At 47.3% G+C, this 12,566-nt stretch overlaps 2 non-coding genes across 2 annotated transcripts; both read right to left on the reverse strand.

Annotated features, from left to right (window-relative positions):
* Nucleotides 1-3,471: 3,471 nt before the first annotated feature.
* Nucleotides 3,472-3,543, reverse strand: trnQ(uug). The gene has a single exon. It is a non-coding gene; the product is annotated as a tRNA-Gln (tRNA).
* Nucleotides 3,544-6,804: 3,261 nt separating this feature from the next.
* trnG(gcc) lies at nt 6,805-6,876 on the reverse strand. Its single transcript has one exon. It is a non-coding gene; the product is annotated as a tRNA-Gly (tRNA).
* Nucleotides 6,877-12,566: the final 5,690 nt, after the last annotated feature.

Genomic DNA, 12,566 nt, shown 5'->3' on the forward strand with positions numbered 1-12,566 from the left:
GTCCCCGGATTCACTGATTCAAGGGTTTTAGATGGGATGGACAGAAGAGTTTGAACGGGCGAGTGACTTTAGGGTTCCACAGGTTCCAAAGGCTAAAAGCCGGAGTAGTTGATCCAGTAGTTCTAAATATAGATAGAAGAATCCCGAATGAACAAGCATCCACAAATGTCGATTCATTCAAGCAAGAGAGTGCAACAATCCTTTCCTTTGACACTGGTCCCGTAAACGAGTGAAAAATACCTTGTACAGTTTCCCCTTTCCCTTTCAGCCAGTCCAAGAGTTCAGTTCACTCGAAAGCGGGTAGCCATTAAGGAAAGCGGCTGTTGGATATTTGGTTTTAACCGGTTGCCCCACCCCTTATAGTAAGTACTGGTGAGAGGGAAAGAGCGCTCCTGCCCTTTACCCAAACAGTACAAGAATGGCAATCCACCTATTGGTGTGCTGCTGCCCTCAACCGACCTGATCGTCCCAATCCGGTTGTCCTCACTAAGAAGAGATCCACAATCTCTTATCTAATGAATATGAAATTGCTATATAATATTCCTTTGCCTAGCTGCCCATTGCTAGAACTTCCAGCGCTAAGGTGGTTGGTGTGGTAAGGCAAGCAACTCCTCTTTCCGAAGAAGAGTGCCTGCCCGAGCTATCTTAAAGTAAAGCTCTCTAGGTTAGCTATAGGTAAAGTTCTCCCAGAGCCGGAGACACAGGCCGCTACTCCTTCAGAAACCGGGAATCCGCAAGGAAGGATAGGACACAGAATAAAGACCTAAAGTTGTTCGTCGGATGAAACCGAGAACCGAAAGATGTCTATCAAAGAGCGAGAGGGACTGACTAGACGGCTGTCAACCAGCTCTGAAGGTTGCAAAGCCTTTAGAGTGCCCCTGAACGGAAGGAAGGAAATATATTTAGAAATCTTTCCTAGCTACCGGGGAAGGGTAGAGGAGAACATAAGTAACCATCAAACTATAGAACCTCACCTCAAACAAAGGCCCTCGGAAGAGCCTGAAGTAGAGAAACCTACAAATAAATAAAAGAATACCTGTCAAAAGCTTCACCTCGGTAAACCTTTGGAATAAAGATCGTCGAGCCGCCGACAACTCCCAGGGTTCACTAAAACAGGGGATACTCCGCGAAAGACTATTGAGTGACCTGTCGAGCTGATCCGACACCAAGTGGGCCGCACCTCTGAGGACTCAATATGAAACAGAAAGGTGTTCCTTTAAGCCCTAAAGTCGTCCGCTTTCTCACCGGTCGCAGAAAGTCTTTTAAGAAAAAGGCTTCCCTAAATTTTCGTGGCATCCGGATCGGGATACCCCGGCACGACGAAGACTGGCCCCTTTGTTTCGGGGTACCGCCGTTGTCACGGAGCATGGGAAGGACGCGCGGCGATTACCCCGAAAACCTTCGCTTGCTTGGAGGCATCTGGAGGCTCACGCAGCACAACCGGCGAGCAGAGCCAAGCCCAACCATTACAGTCAGGAGACGCGTGGGCGTGACGTCCTGGAAGCGGACGTGTAAAGCATATCGCTTTTCGCATATCACTTATCCCGGTCACCCCTTCCATCCAGAGAAGGTAAGTTCAAAGCCTAATTATTTCCTTTTCTACTTATTCACATCCTCACTCGAATAAGACAAAAGCCTTCGAACTTACAGCCACTACCCCAAACATCTTTCTATGACACCCTGCCCGACATCGTCACGAGTAAGCCCCCTTTCTTTTTTTTATGTTTTTCAATCGCCTTTGTTTATTGTGAATCCGTTCGACATATATGCCTTCACTCGGGCCTCAAAAAAGCAGAGAAATGTTGAAGTGACGTCCAAGCCCGTGGTCGCAATGCCGCCTCCACGCAAGCCCTCGGTCACCGAGCCGACCTCGTCCGCTCGGAAGGACACAACCTTGGCCAGCCTTCCGAGTTCTACCCCCGCTACCACAAATATCACAGCCCATACACCGCTCGAGGGTACCTCCGCTCCCCAACTGAGCAAAATGGAGCAAATTCGGTTGAGGCCCGGGAGATGAGGGAAAGGAGAGAGAAGAAAAGGGAAGGTTCTGCTGAGACTCAAGTCCCCCTGCCGGAGCTCCCCGAACCTGAAGTGGAAGTCGAGGGGCTGCTCAGTGAGAAGAAGCGTCAAATGATTTGGACAGTTGTCGCGCTGGCGGAGCAGGGAGCCTACAGGGAAGGTTGGGGCAATGAGGAGCTAGACGAGTATCTGCAGAACCTCTACCCCATCGACTACATCTATCGCTGAACCAACTGAACATCCACTTGAAACGGCATAATCATCAGAACCGACTGCAGCTTCATTGACTGAATGAACTGGTGCCTATACCTTTCTAGGCTCCTGGTGCTGGCTGTAGCCGTGGGAGGTGGGGGCTCTACCAAAAAGCATGCAACGACACAATCAACAGGTGAGCCCTTACCCGCACTCCGAGCAGGTGGGTATCGACAGACACAACGACTTAATCAACCGGATCCACCGAAGCTATTTCCTCTAGACAGAATGAGGCTCCCGTTGAGAGATCTATTAGTGATTGGGCCACCCCTCCTGGCAAAGAAAGAAAGGCAGGTTCAGGCGATTGATCAAAAAAAGATTTCCTTCCCTTTCTTTATGACAGAGCAATTGAATGAAGCGGTGCGGGGCCTATAAGATTATGAATAAGCTATTTATTCTCCGTCCTTTTGAATAAAAAAACCTTCGGAATGATGGTAGTAGAGTAGTCGATCTGATCTCGCGCGCGGGCGGATAGAAATGCCTATAGATGAGGTAGGCGAGGGTAGCTTGCCGGCAAAAGGCGTGTATGGTAGTCTTTTGTTTGATGATAACGGGAAGGGCAATTGACTGCAACCTTTTTCGGCCTATTGGCTATTGGGTGGGGGCAACTGGAGGAAGACAGCACGGGGCAAAGCAAAGGGCAGAGCTTCAAGTGACTTGTTAGGGCTGTCGAAGAGCAAAGAAAAAAGTCACTCGAAGCTCCTCTCCTTAGAGTCAAGTGGCTTTCAGCTCCTCTGGCGCGCCCTAGCCGAGCGGTCCTCGCCTGCACAAGCAAGCAGATTAGCTCCCTCATTCTCTTATTGTGCCGGCAGGCCTGGGCGAACGAGGTAGGGTTAGATTAGATGGAGGAGGACTGCGAACGTCCGTCCCATGAAGCGCCAGGGAACCATGCATTCCTCCCGGGCTGGGCTCTCGCGTGTCCGGGATCCGATCAGATCTACCAGCGACCGGTTTACGGAACAAGGAGTTAAGCAAGGGCCAGGAGATTGATAAAAGAACCTGGCCGAAGTCAGTCTTGTGTTCAATTCCGCGGTTGGAAGGATTTCTTTCTGCCATCTGTCTTTCCCTTCTCTCTCTTCTCTTAGCAAAGGTAGGTTCAAGTCAAACTTTTTTTTGGCTTGCGGGCTCGGGGACTGCAGTCAGCTGCTTCCCTTGTAGTCGTCAGCTCGTTCTTGACAGATCCGATCGGGTGTTCATAATCTGGAGTAAAAGGATTCGAACCTTTGCATGCCGGTACCAAAAACCGATGCCTTACCACTTGGCTATACTCCATAGGCCTGTTTTGGACGGTAGGAACGGGGAGAGGGGGAAGGGAGAAGCAGGGCTCGAAGAACGAGCCGTGCAAGGACGCGGGGATATAGCAAGTAAGCAGCAAGGTTCTCCCCTTAGGACCGACTACAACAAGCTCGCGACTCTAATAGAAAGAAAGGGTAAGCTCTCTGCTCTATTTGCTTGCAATGCTATGCCTATCAAAGTTGGCGAAGGCTTCTGTAACCTTAGACTCGTTACGCTCTTCGACGGAACTCGTTGGCTCCGCGTCCACCGAAAGTCGGTAACCTTCGTCACCGTCAGCATTTGGTACTCTCTCGATAGCTTCAATAGTTCACTGAAAGCCTTTGGTGTAATAAACCGCAAGCCCTTCAGAAAGAAAGACATAATATAATAATGAATTAATTAATAAAAAAAAAAAAAAAAAGGGTTGGTTAAGAACTATTGACTGTAAACCATAGCAGTTACAGTCACTCAATGGAGATGTTCGCCTTTGTTTGGAATGAAGATGGATGAACAGGCACTTGAGCCTGGAACTGATGAAATTCGGGGAAAACATGGAAGCGGTCACTATACTGGGGGGGCAAGACATGACCGCGACTTAAGAAAAAAGTACCCTTGAAAAGACTAAAGGAACGGGGGAATGACTACCTGTAATAAAGCACAGGCTAATACGAGCCGACCAGAAGAAGCAAGGCTTAGATTACCAGATCCTGGACACAATCTTCCTAGAGATGGAGAGCCCCTTGCCTCGCCTTTTTGCACCTATCCTTCTTGCTTGCTTACCTATAGCTCTCTTGTCTTAGTGACTCTTCCTCTTTTCTAGGTTTTTTTTCTGAGTGTTAAAACGATAGATTTTGCTTTTGCCAATGAATTGGATCCGCCCCGATTCGATCAATAATGGGATTCTTGGCTAGAGAAAGGTTCTGTGACATGGACGCCCAGCCCAACTCGGTCGGTCGGTTGGCCCACCTAACAGATGATGAGATTCTCGATCGATTTGATCGAATTTCAAAAAGTCTTTCTCACTATTCAGAACAGTGGAGCTTTCGATCAAGATCTTCTCGCCTCACCCGTTTGGGCTCTCGCTCGAATCGGAACCTTTATGCGTTGGTAGGCTTTCGACTCAATCTAATAGCCTACCTATCGGGCGCCAATAAAAGAGAAAGTTTTCGCATGGGCTCATCATCTGATGCAGAACCGATGCGAGAGGGAGAAGCGGGGATTGATAGCTTTCAAGAACCAGTGGAAAGGAAAGACTTCTTCCCTGCATTCCTTCCTTTCCAAAAAAAGAAAATTAGTTTGGGCTGGCATAGGCATAAAAGATTTGATTGAATGAATGCCACCTTGGTAGTTTTCAAACAAATCCAATGTTGGGCCAAGCCTTGCCAGCCGGTAATAGCCGAAGGCAAAAAAGGGGGAGATAGGGAAGAGGAGATTAAGGATAGTCACTCCACTCCATAGATAGTGCACACAGATTCTTCTTTCATTTTCCATTCCTTTCGGGTCGGAAACGCGGGCTGCTAGTGGGGCTGTGCCCATTCTCCCTCTTCTTCCGCTTTACAACCGGAATAAGGAACCTTAGAATTCACCCTACCTGTCGATGAAAAAATGGGATTTGAGAGGAGCTGAAAGCCACTTGACTCTAAGGAGAGGACCACCAGCTAGCGGATCAGAAAGATTTGTATGGAATGTCCTACTCCTGCCTGAGCTTTCCGATCAACCAATCCCCTATTTCAGGGACATCTGTGTTAGGTAGGCCCAGGGATCACTGATTAGTCGAATGAGCCCATCTCTCTGGCCTATCATTTGTTGGTCGATCCGGCTGGCGGCTCCTGCATCTCCTGCCTCTCTATGGGGGCCCCTTTTTTTAGACTAGTTTGCTGCTAGGAGTCCCTAGAGTCGAATTAATAATCAATAGAAGTCCCAATAGAAGTTTACTGACCTGGCTCTTCAATCGACGATCTACTGCTCCCTCTTAATAGCAGATGCCCATGCTTTGATTCGAAAGCCCTAGCCAGTGATGAATCCCCAGGTATTCAGTGTCTGGTTCGATAGGACCAGGAAGAGAGGACTCTTTTTTTCCTCCTCCCTTCAGTCCAGTTTGAACCCGTCCCAACAACGAACACCTTCCTACTGCAAGGTGAGGCTCTGCCCTTCCCCTAGAATCCACTCCGGGTCGGAGGAGCAACTAGTCAAACTTCTTGAGCAGCCGAGATATTGAACAACGAACATTTGAAACAATTCCTTGCCTCACCCTGAGATGAGAGGGAAGGTCGATTTGACTCGAATCCTGGACCTGATCTTGAATCCTACACCGGTTAATGATGCGATGGGGGAAGTTTTTCTTTTTTCATCAATGCTGGCCCAGTCGAGGCTCGTCCATGCCCAATCCCGATGGGCCTTCGATTTGCCCCTACCCTAGCTCTATAATCCACCCGTCTTCCCCAGTCCCTGAAAGCCCTCCGGGGGCCTAGCCCTCTTTCTCCACTCGAGTCTGAAGTTCAGCAGCTTTCATCGTTGACGAACACCTGCGCTAATAAGACAAAGAAATGGAGAGTCTATGCCTTGAATGAATCAGTAACAACGGATTAGTGGAATGAGGGATCAAGAGACGGATAGGGAGGGAATGGCCTATCAATCATTGGTTGACCTTCCCTTGAACCAGTCACGGAGCTCTCAACTGAGTTGTTTAGGTTCTGGAATTCCATCTCTAGTTGGGGGTTTCGATTCGAAAAATGTGGTGCGGGTTCATCTCTCTCGACCAGTTCAGGTTCAAGGGAGGGTGATCGAGGGGACCCATACTTTCGATCTCTTCTCTATGGCGGGAGCTTTCGTATCAAGAGTGTGTTGGGGAGGCCAGGGAAGATGGATTGGATCGAGAGGCGATGCTTATGCCTCTTCTTTATCGATAGGATTCCCATCATTTTCAGTCTACGGCGAAGGAGACAAGGGCGAGGCACCGAACATGTTCTACCCTCAACCTCCATCCGTCATTAGTAATCTCAATTCGCTTTTCCTATTCACTAGTACACTGCGCGCTACAACTAGCAGCCCCTTTACTAGGTTGGGAAAAGGCTAGCGCGCTAGCGCGCAACGGCTGATGAAAAGCCAGCAACTTGTTAGGAGTCAGTTTTGGCTTGCCCCTTTCCTCTTATTAGTCAGATAGGTTTTCCACCCTATACAAGGGGCTGCTTGCTGCTCGCCCCTATCTCTAAAGTGGCTTATGCACGGAACTTGTTACCACTAAACGACGAAGCCAGGAGCGGAAGGAGGGACTTGAACCCTCAACCTCAGCCTTGGCAAGGCTATGCTCTACCATTAAGCTATTTCCGCCAGCTAGGGTAGTGGCGAAGCACTACTGAGCAATTCACGTATCACTTGATACGGACGACTTCTGTTTTTCCGCCGGACCACAGTCTTGACCTCCGATCGAGCTACGAACACGAGTAGATAGGCGGTTAGGGGGGGAGAGGGCCGGCTGGGCCTGCCTTTTCAATCAATCTCCGGCCGCTCAGTGCCGCTATTGGTACGAGTTGTAAGGAGTCTTGGTCTCGAGTCAAGCTGGGGCGTCATTTCATTCTCGTAACGGGAATGAGTGCACCGCAAGACCAGACAAGTTGCTCCCTCGCCTCGCAGCGGCGGCATCTGTCTTTTAAGTCATTTCCTAAGACGGCTCCTCTTATTCTACGATAATCCAAGCTGCAGCGGCACCTCACGAACTTCTTACTGGGGCAGTACTATAATAGGCATTTGCGAGTGTTTGGATGCACGTGTTTTGTTCATATTCCTGCGCAGTTAAGAGCAAAATTGTCCCCAAGGCGACCACTTGTGTCTTTCTTGGATATGCTCAGTCCGGGTATATATATGCTATGACGTGAAATCCAAGAGAGTCGATGTATCCTTAATGCTCTCTTTAATAGGGTCGCCTCATATTTTCCTTAACCTAATTAATCAGCCCCGGGGGAGAATGATGATGGAGATGTATTGCGGCCTTCTCCTGTTCATCAACTCGAACCTCATTCTTCTGCAGTTGATGTTACGGATTAGCCTCACTCTTCAGGCCAGCAGCTTTGCTCAGCATTTTCTGCCGATTGTCAGCCTGTTCAGCTGACCTCAGAGGATTCCTGTCACCCGGCACAGCATGTTTATTCTCGGCGGCGATTACAGTCTCTTTCCCAGGGTCAGGCTACTCCAGAAGATCAGCAGTCTAGCCCAGTTGCTTCCCTTCCAGTCGCTTCCTCAAATTCTGGATCCCGCTCTCAGCTTCGTCGATCCTCTCAAGTTTCTTATCCTGTTGAAGGCTTATGAATCGTTTTCCCCAAAAGATCGAGCTTACCTCATCTCAGTTCAATCTTCTCATGAACCTGAATCATTTGCTGAAGCCTCCAATCATTCTTGCTGGAGAGATGCTATACAGGAAGAAATCAATGCCCAGGAAAAAAATAATAAGACTTAGTCTCATTGCCTGCAGGGAAAGAAGCCATTGGCTGCAAGTGGATTTACAAGATCAAGCATAAAGCAGATGGCTCGGTAGATAGATCCAAGGCTAGATTAGTAGCTAAAGGATTCCTTCAAGAATATTGAGTCGAACCCCTTTAGAGATAGGGAAAACATTTGCTTCAGGTTGCTAAACACCATTCGTGGCATTCTTGCCTTGGCTGCAATCAAAAGGTGGCCTTATTTCAATTTGACGTGAAGAATAGAATGCCTTTCAACAACATAAGGGAAGGGGGCAAGAATAAGTTTCTATTCAGCCTCCTCCAACTCCAGGCTTCTCTTCTCCTAGGAATCCTAACTTGGTATGCAAGCTCAAGAAAGCGATTTATGTTACGGCCTCCGGCAAGCTAAAGCAGGCACCAAGAGCTTGGTTTGAAAGGTGACAGCAGCATGTATAAGAGCCGAAATAGGAGTAGAGGAAGGAGCCGGTTTTCAAATAAGTAAATCGGATCATTCAATGTTTATAAGGAGGTCGACATCAGGTATTGTCCTTCTTCTGCTTTATGTGGATGACATTGCTTTCTCTAGTAATGACTTAGCTTCGATAAATGAGCTTAAGAGAAGATTAAGAACCCAGTTTGATATGAAAGATTTAGGAGACTCAAAGTCTCTTCTGGAGATTAAAGTGATGAGGTCGCAAAGAGTTTTGGAACCCAGTGCAAGTATTCATTGGATTTATTGTCAAAAGCTGGTCTTTCTGCATGCAAACCGGAATAAGATCTAAAATTAGCCTCAGATGCAGGAGAGCTATTGGATGACCCATCTACTTGCAAGGAGACTTGTTGGGACTCTTTTCTACCTGACTAATTATCGCCCAGACATTGCTTACACTTACAACATAGGAGGGAGTGATCAGCCGATTTTTATATGGACAAGCCGAGATCATCTCACTTAGAAGCTGCTTTTCGGATTCTGCGATACATCAAAACCTCACCGGGAAGAGGTTGATTCTTGTCTACGTCATCCTCTCTTCAGCTGTCTTGTTACTATTATACTGATTTCATTAAGGCAGTAGATTATTCTGATTGGATTTCGAACATCGTCCCCATGCCCAAGAGGGATGGACGTGTTCGCGTATGCATCTATTTTTGAAATCTCAATAAGGCATGTTCCCAAAGATGATTTTCCGCTGCCGAACATTGATTTGCTTGTGGACAAGACTATTGTGAAAGTATGCCTACTACTCTTTTCTGACGATTCGAAATTCTCGTCGTCGGCTTCCTCGAGGTAGAGTTCGTTTTGTAATAGGAGCCCCGTTGGGCTTTTACGGAGCTTGGCCTGCTTTCGCATTAACTCACCATTTGGTGATTTGGTTCGTAGCAGCCCAAGTATATCCAGGAGTTCCTTTTACACGCTACGCTATCCTCGGCGACGATATCGTCATCGGAGATGAGCGGGTGGCTGAGCGTTATCGCGAGCTAATTTCGCCACTGAATGTTCCATTTTCGTTAGAGAAATCGTTAGTATCGTCAGTTGGTGCTTTGGAGTTTGCTAAGCGGTTCTTCGTACGCGGAGTGACTAAGGACTTTTTTCCTGTCTCCTCTCACATGTTAAGATCCTTAGTTAGTTCCATATCCCTTGTTCCTGTAATGAGGGCTATTATGTCTAAGGATCTTCCATTGTCGTATCGTTTACGGGAAGCTGGGTACCGGGTGTATACTCGACGCACGGCGCCTCCTAGGAGACACTGGAATCGGCATTTCCTCGTCTTTCACTCACCGAACGGTGTGTGTCCTCTCCCCTTTTGGATCTGGTTAAGCGCAACCACTGGTAAACACTTAACCTCTTATCAACAAGGTATGGTGAGGGGACCTGATTAGGCTCTTGACCCCTCGATTCCCGAGAAACTCGGTGATCTCGAAGTTTTTCGAAGCCTGGTCAGAGTACGACTGGTTAGGGGGGCATGGGTTTTGTCCGAATGGATGAAGTCCATTCTCTCTTACTGGTCTTGGTATTACACTATCGCGGAGGAAAAAAATACTCCCATTAAGGCGCTACTTAGCCCGTAGGTTGTGCCACTGGTGACTAAGCATACAAAGAAATTATATCATTTTAATAATAACTAATAACGGCGCAGTCTTCCGGTGTTACGACCTGGTGCTCTCTTGTGAAGAGCCAAAAGCTCTTGACGTAGGGAGGTTCGGTCCAGTCTGTTCACCTCAATTTGCGCCCTATTTGAGACTAAAGCAGGCGGGGTGGCGACCTCGTCTTAAGATAAGATATAGGCAATAAGACTTTAAGCGCACCTGAGCGCCTTTGCCCATAGAGAATACTGGGGACGAAAGTCTCTGGGGGGGGTTCTATGGAGCAAGTCTCCCATTGCTTTCGCAAACCAGTGGGGACAACCCCCCCAAAAAAGGAGTTTTCCACGCGGCGATCTTTATTTGAAATATGAGCCGCTAAAATTTTTCCCTTTTGAATGTATTTACCCCTATGAACCTGATGCATACAAGTCTTTCTGTTTGTTGGAAGGCTTATACATAATACATAAGCAAAGGAATGCTTATAGTGTATCCATTACCTGATAAAACGATCTTTTCCGGTAAAAAAAATGATCTTTCCCTTGTGTTCGGCTATAGCGGAAACCCCCAAATCTAGAGCTTATGGTCTTAAGTTCCAACCCAGTTCCAACAATGCACTTCTCGGCACATCATCGGTAGGGGAAAGCGGAACTGCTTGACGCTGTATACTAAATACAACAAGCCCGATTCGCATCATTATGCTCAATAAAAGGAATGAGGGAAGCTAAAATAAAAAATATTGGAAGGAAGGGAAAATTGGAAGATGAATCTTTTCCCCGGAGCTGGAACAACTTGTTCTTCCTGACCCGATTCAACGCCAAAAAATTTCTTGTCCCTACCATAAAGTATTCATATTTCCTGAAGAAAGCATCTGTTCCTTGATCTCTAAGATATTTCATAAAACTCTGTATGGATCCTCAATCACCAATCCTTGCATGAATATGGGTTGTGCTCGAGAGGCTATGAATCGATTGGACCTGCCAATCGAATGAATCGTAACACTCGTAATGATCGACTTTACGAAGATTCCATTGGATTCCGGAAGCTCGTAGCATTGGTCCGGCACAATTCCCAAACTTAAGAAGCTGGGGGCGTGCCCGCCGGCCCCTGACCTGCCTCCGATTACTGAAAGTGAATTCGTTTTCTATTATCCTAAGCCGGCCTATCATTCATTGGTTAGGGTTAGGGAAAAAAGCTAGCTGGAAGTAATCTCTTCTTCTCAGTGAAAGCTAAAGGCCCTGGTATAGTAGGAGTGTGGTGCGTGCTCTCTTTATTCTGTAGATGCGCTCCTGGGAAGGGAAGCCAGAATTTTTGATGTAGATCGATCAATCCCGCCCTGTTCAAGTGATCGCCCCGAGCCGAGCGAGATTGGAGACCGCCTTAATGATTGTTCGTAATGGGCCTACCATTTAACGTACGTATGTCATGTAGTTTTTGTTTTTGTACCTTTGCCGTCCCTCAGCCCCTCTCCCACCTTTTCTATCTATCATTAGAAGTAGGGCGGGTGGCGTACCTCACTGAGCTATCGATCGCGAAGCTATCGCCCGGTTCAACCAACCGTCCGTCCTGGTGCCTTTGCTACTGATTTGACCGCTTCTCATCGTTAATCCGGGTTCACCTTGGCCCTCGCCCCAGAGTTCTTATGAAGACTCTGGTGGTGCATGTGTATGATAGGGCCCCCCATAAGCGCCAAAGATCGGTGATGTTGTCATGATAAGTGTGGGAAGTCGATAGTGTACTCGATGATTGAAGGACCTATCGACTTGCATTAACTTCCCGTGGCTAGTAGGGGGAACTTTAATGTAATTGCGGATCCATTAGAAAAAACTTGGGGGTCGGCCTCCTGACTTCAATGCCTTTATTGAAGTGATGAGCTTTGAAGATATGATTTTCTCGTTTGGATTATTTGATTGGGCTTTCAATGACAGCAAATTGACTTGGAGCAATAATCAAACCGGTCAACATTGTATCTGGGCCAGACTAGATAGAATCCTTTTGAATGGGGACTGCCCGCTTCTATATAAAAGCCGTTTTGCTTCCACCAGAGTTGACCATTTGCCTAGAGTATCCTCTGATCACTCTCCTCTAGTAATCTTCTTAGAAGATTATAATACTCGCAGGCCTGGGGTCTTTCGTTTCCAAAGAATGTGGATTCGGCATTCTGATTTTCACATTGATCTCAACCATGCTCGGGAAATCCTTTTCAAGTCTTCTCCAGGAAGATTGACTCGACAAATAAAGCACTGAATTGGCGAACTATTTCAGAATATAGAAATGCCGAAAACGAAGAAGGCCAATTTGCTCTTGAACAGAGTTGGTCTGCTGATAAGAAAATTCCGTTAGATTCGGCCAAGAGTAACCTTGAAAAACTTCTGCTTTACGAAGAAAGATAGAGAATAAGCACCTTGAACCAAATTCAGAACTTGTCTCTGTATGGCAGGAAGCTCTCAATTTATTTCATACATTACTTTCTTCTCAAGGTTCGGTGCTTGAAGATGAGATCCT

The sequence above is a fragment of the mitochondrial genome of Nicotiana sylvestris (genome assembly GCF_000393655.2).
Source record: "Nicotiana sylvestris cultivar TW 137 mitochondrion, complete genome".
Lineage (NCBI taxonomy): Eukaryota > Viridiplantae > Streptophyta > Magnoliopsida > Solanales > Solanaceae > Nicotiana > Nicotiana sylvestris.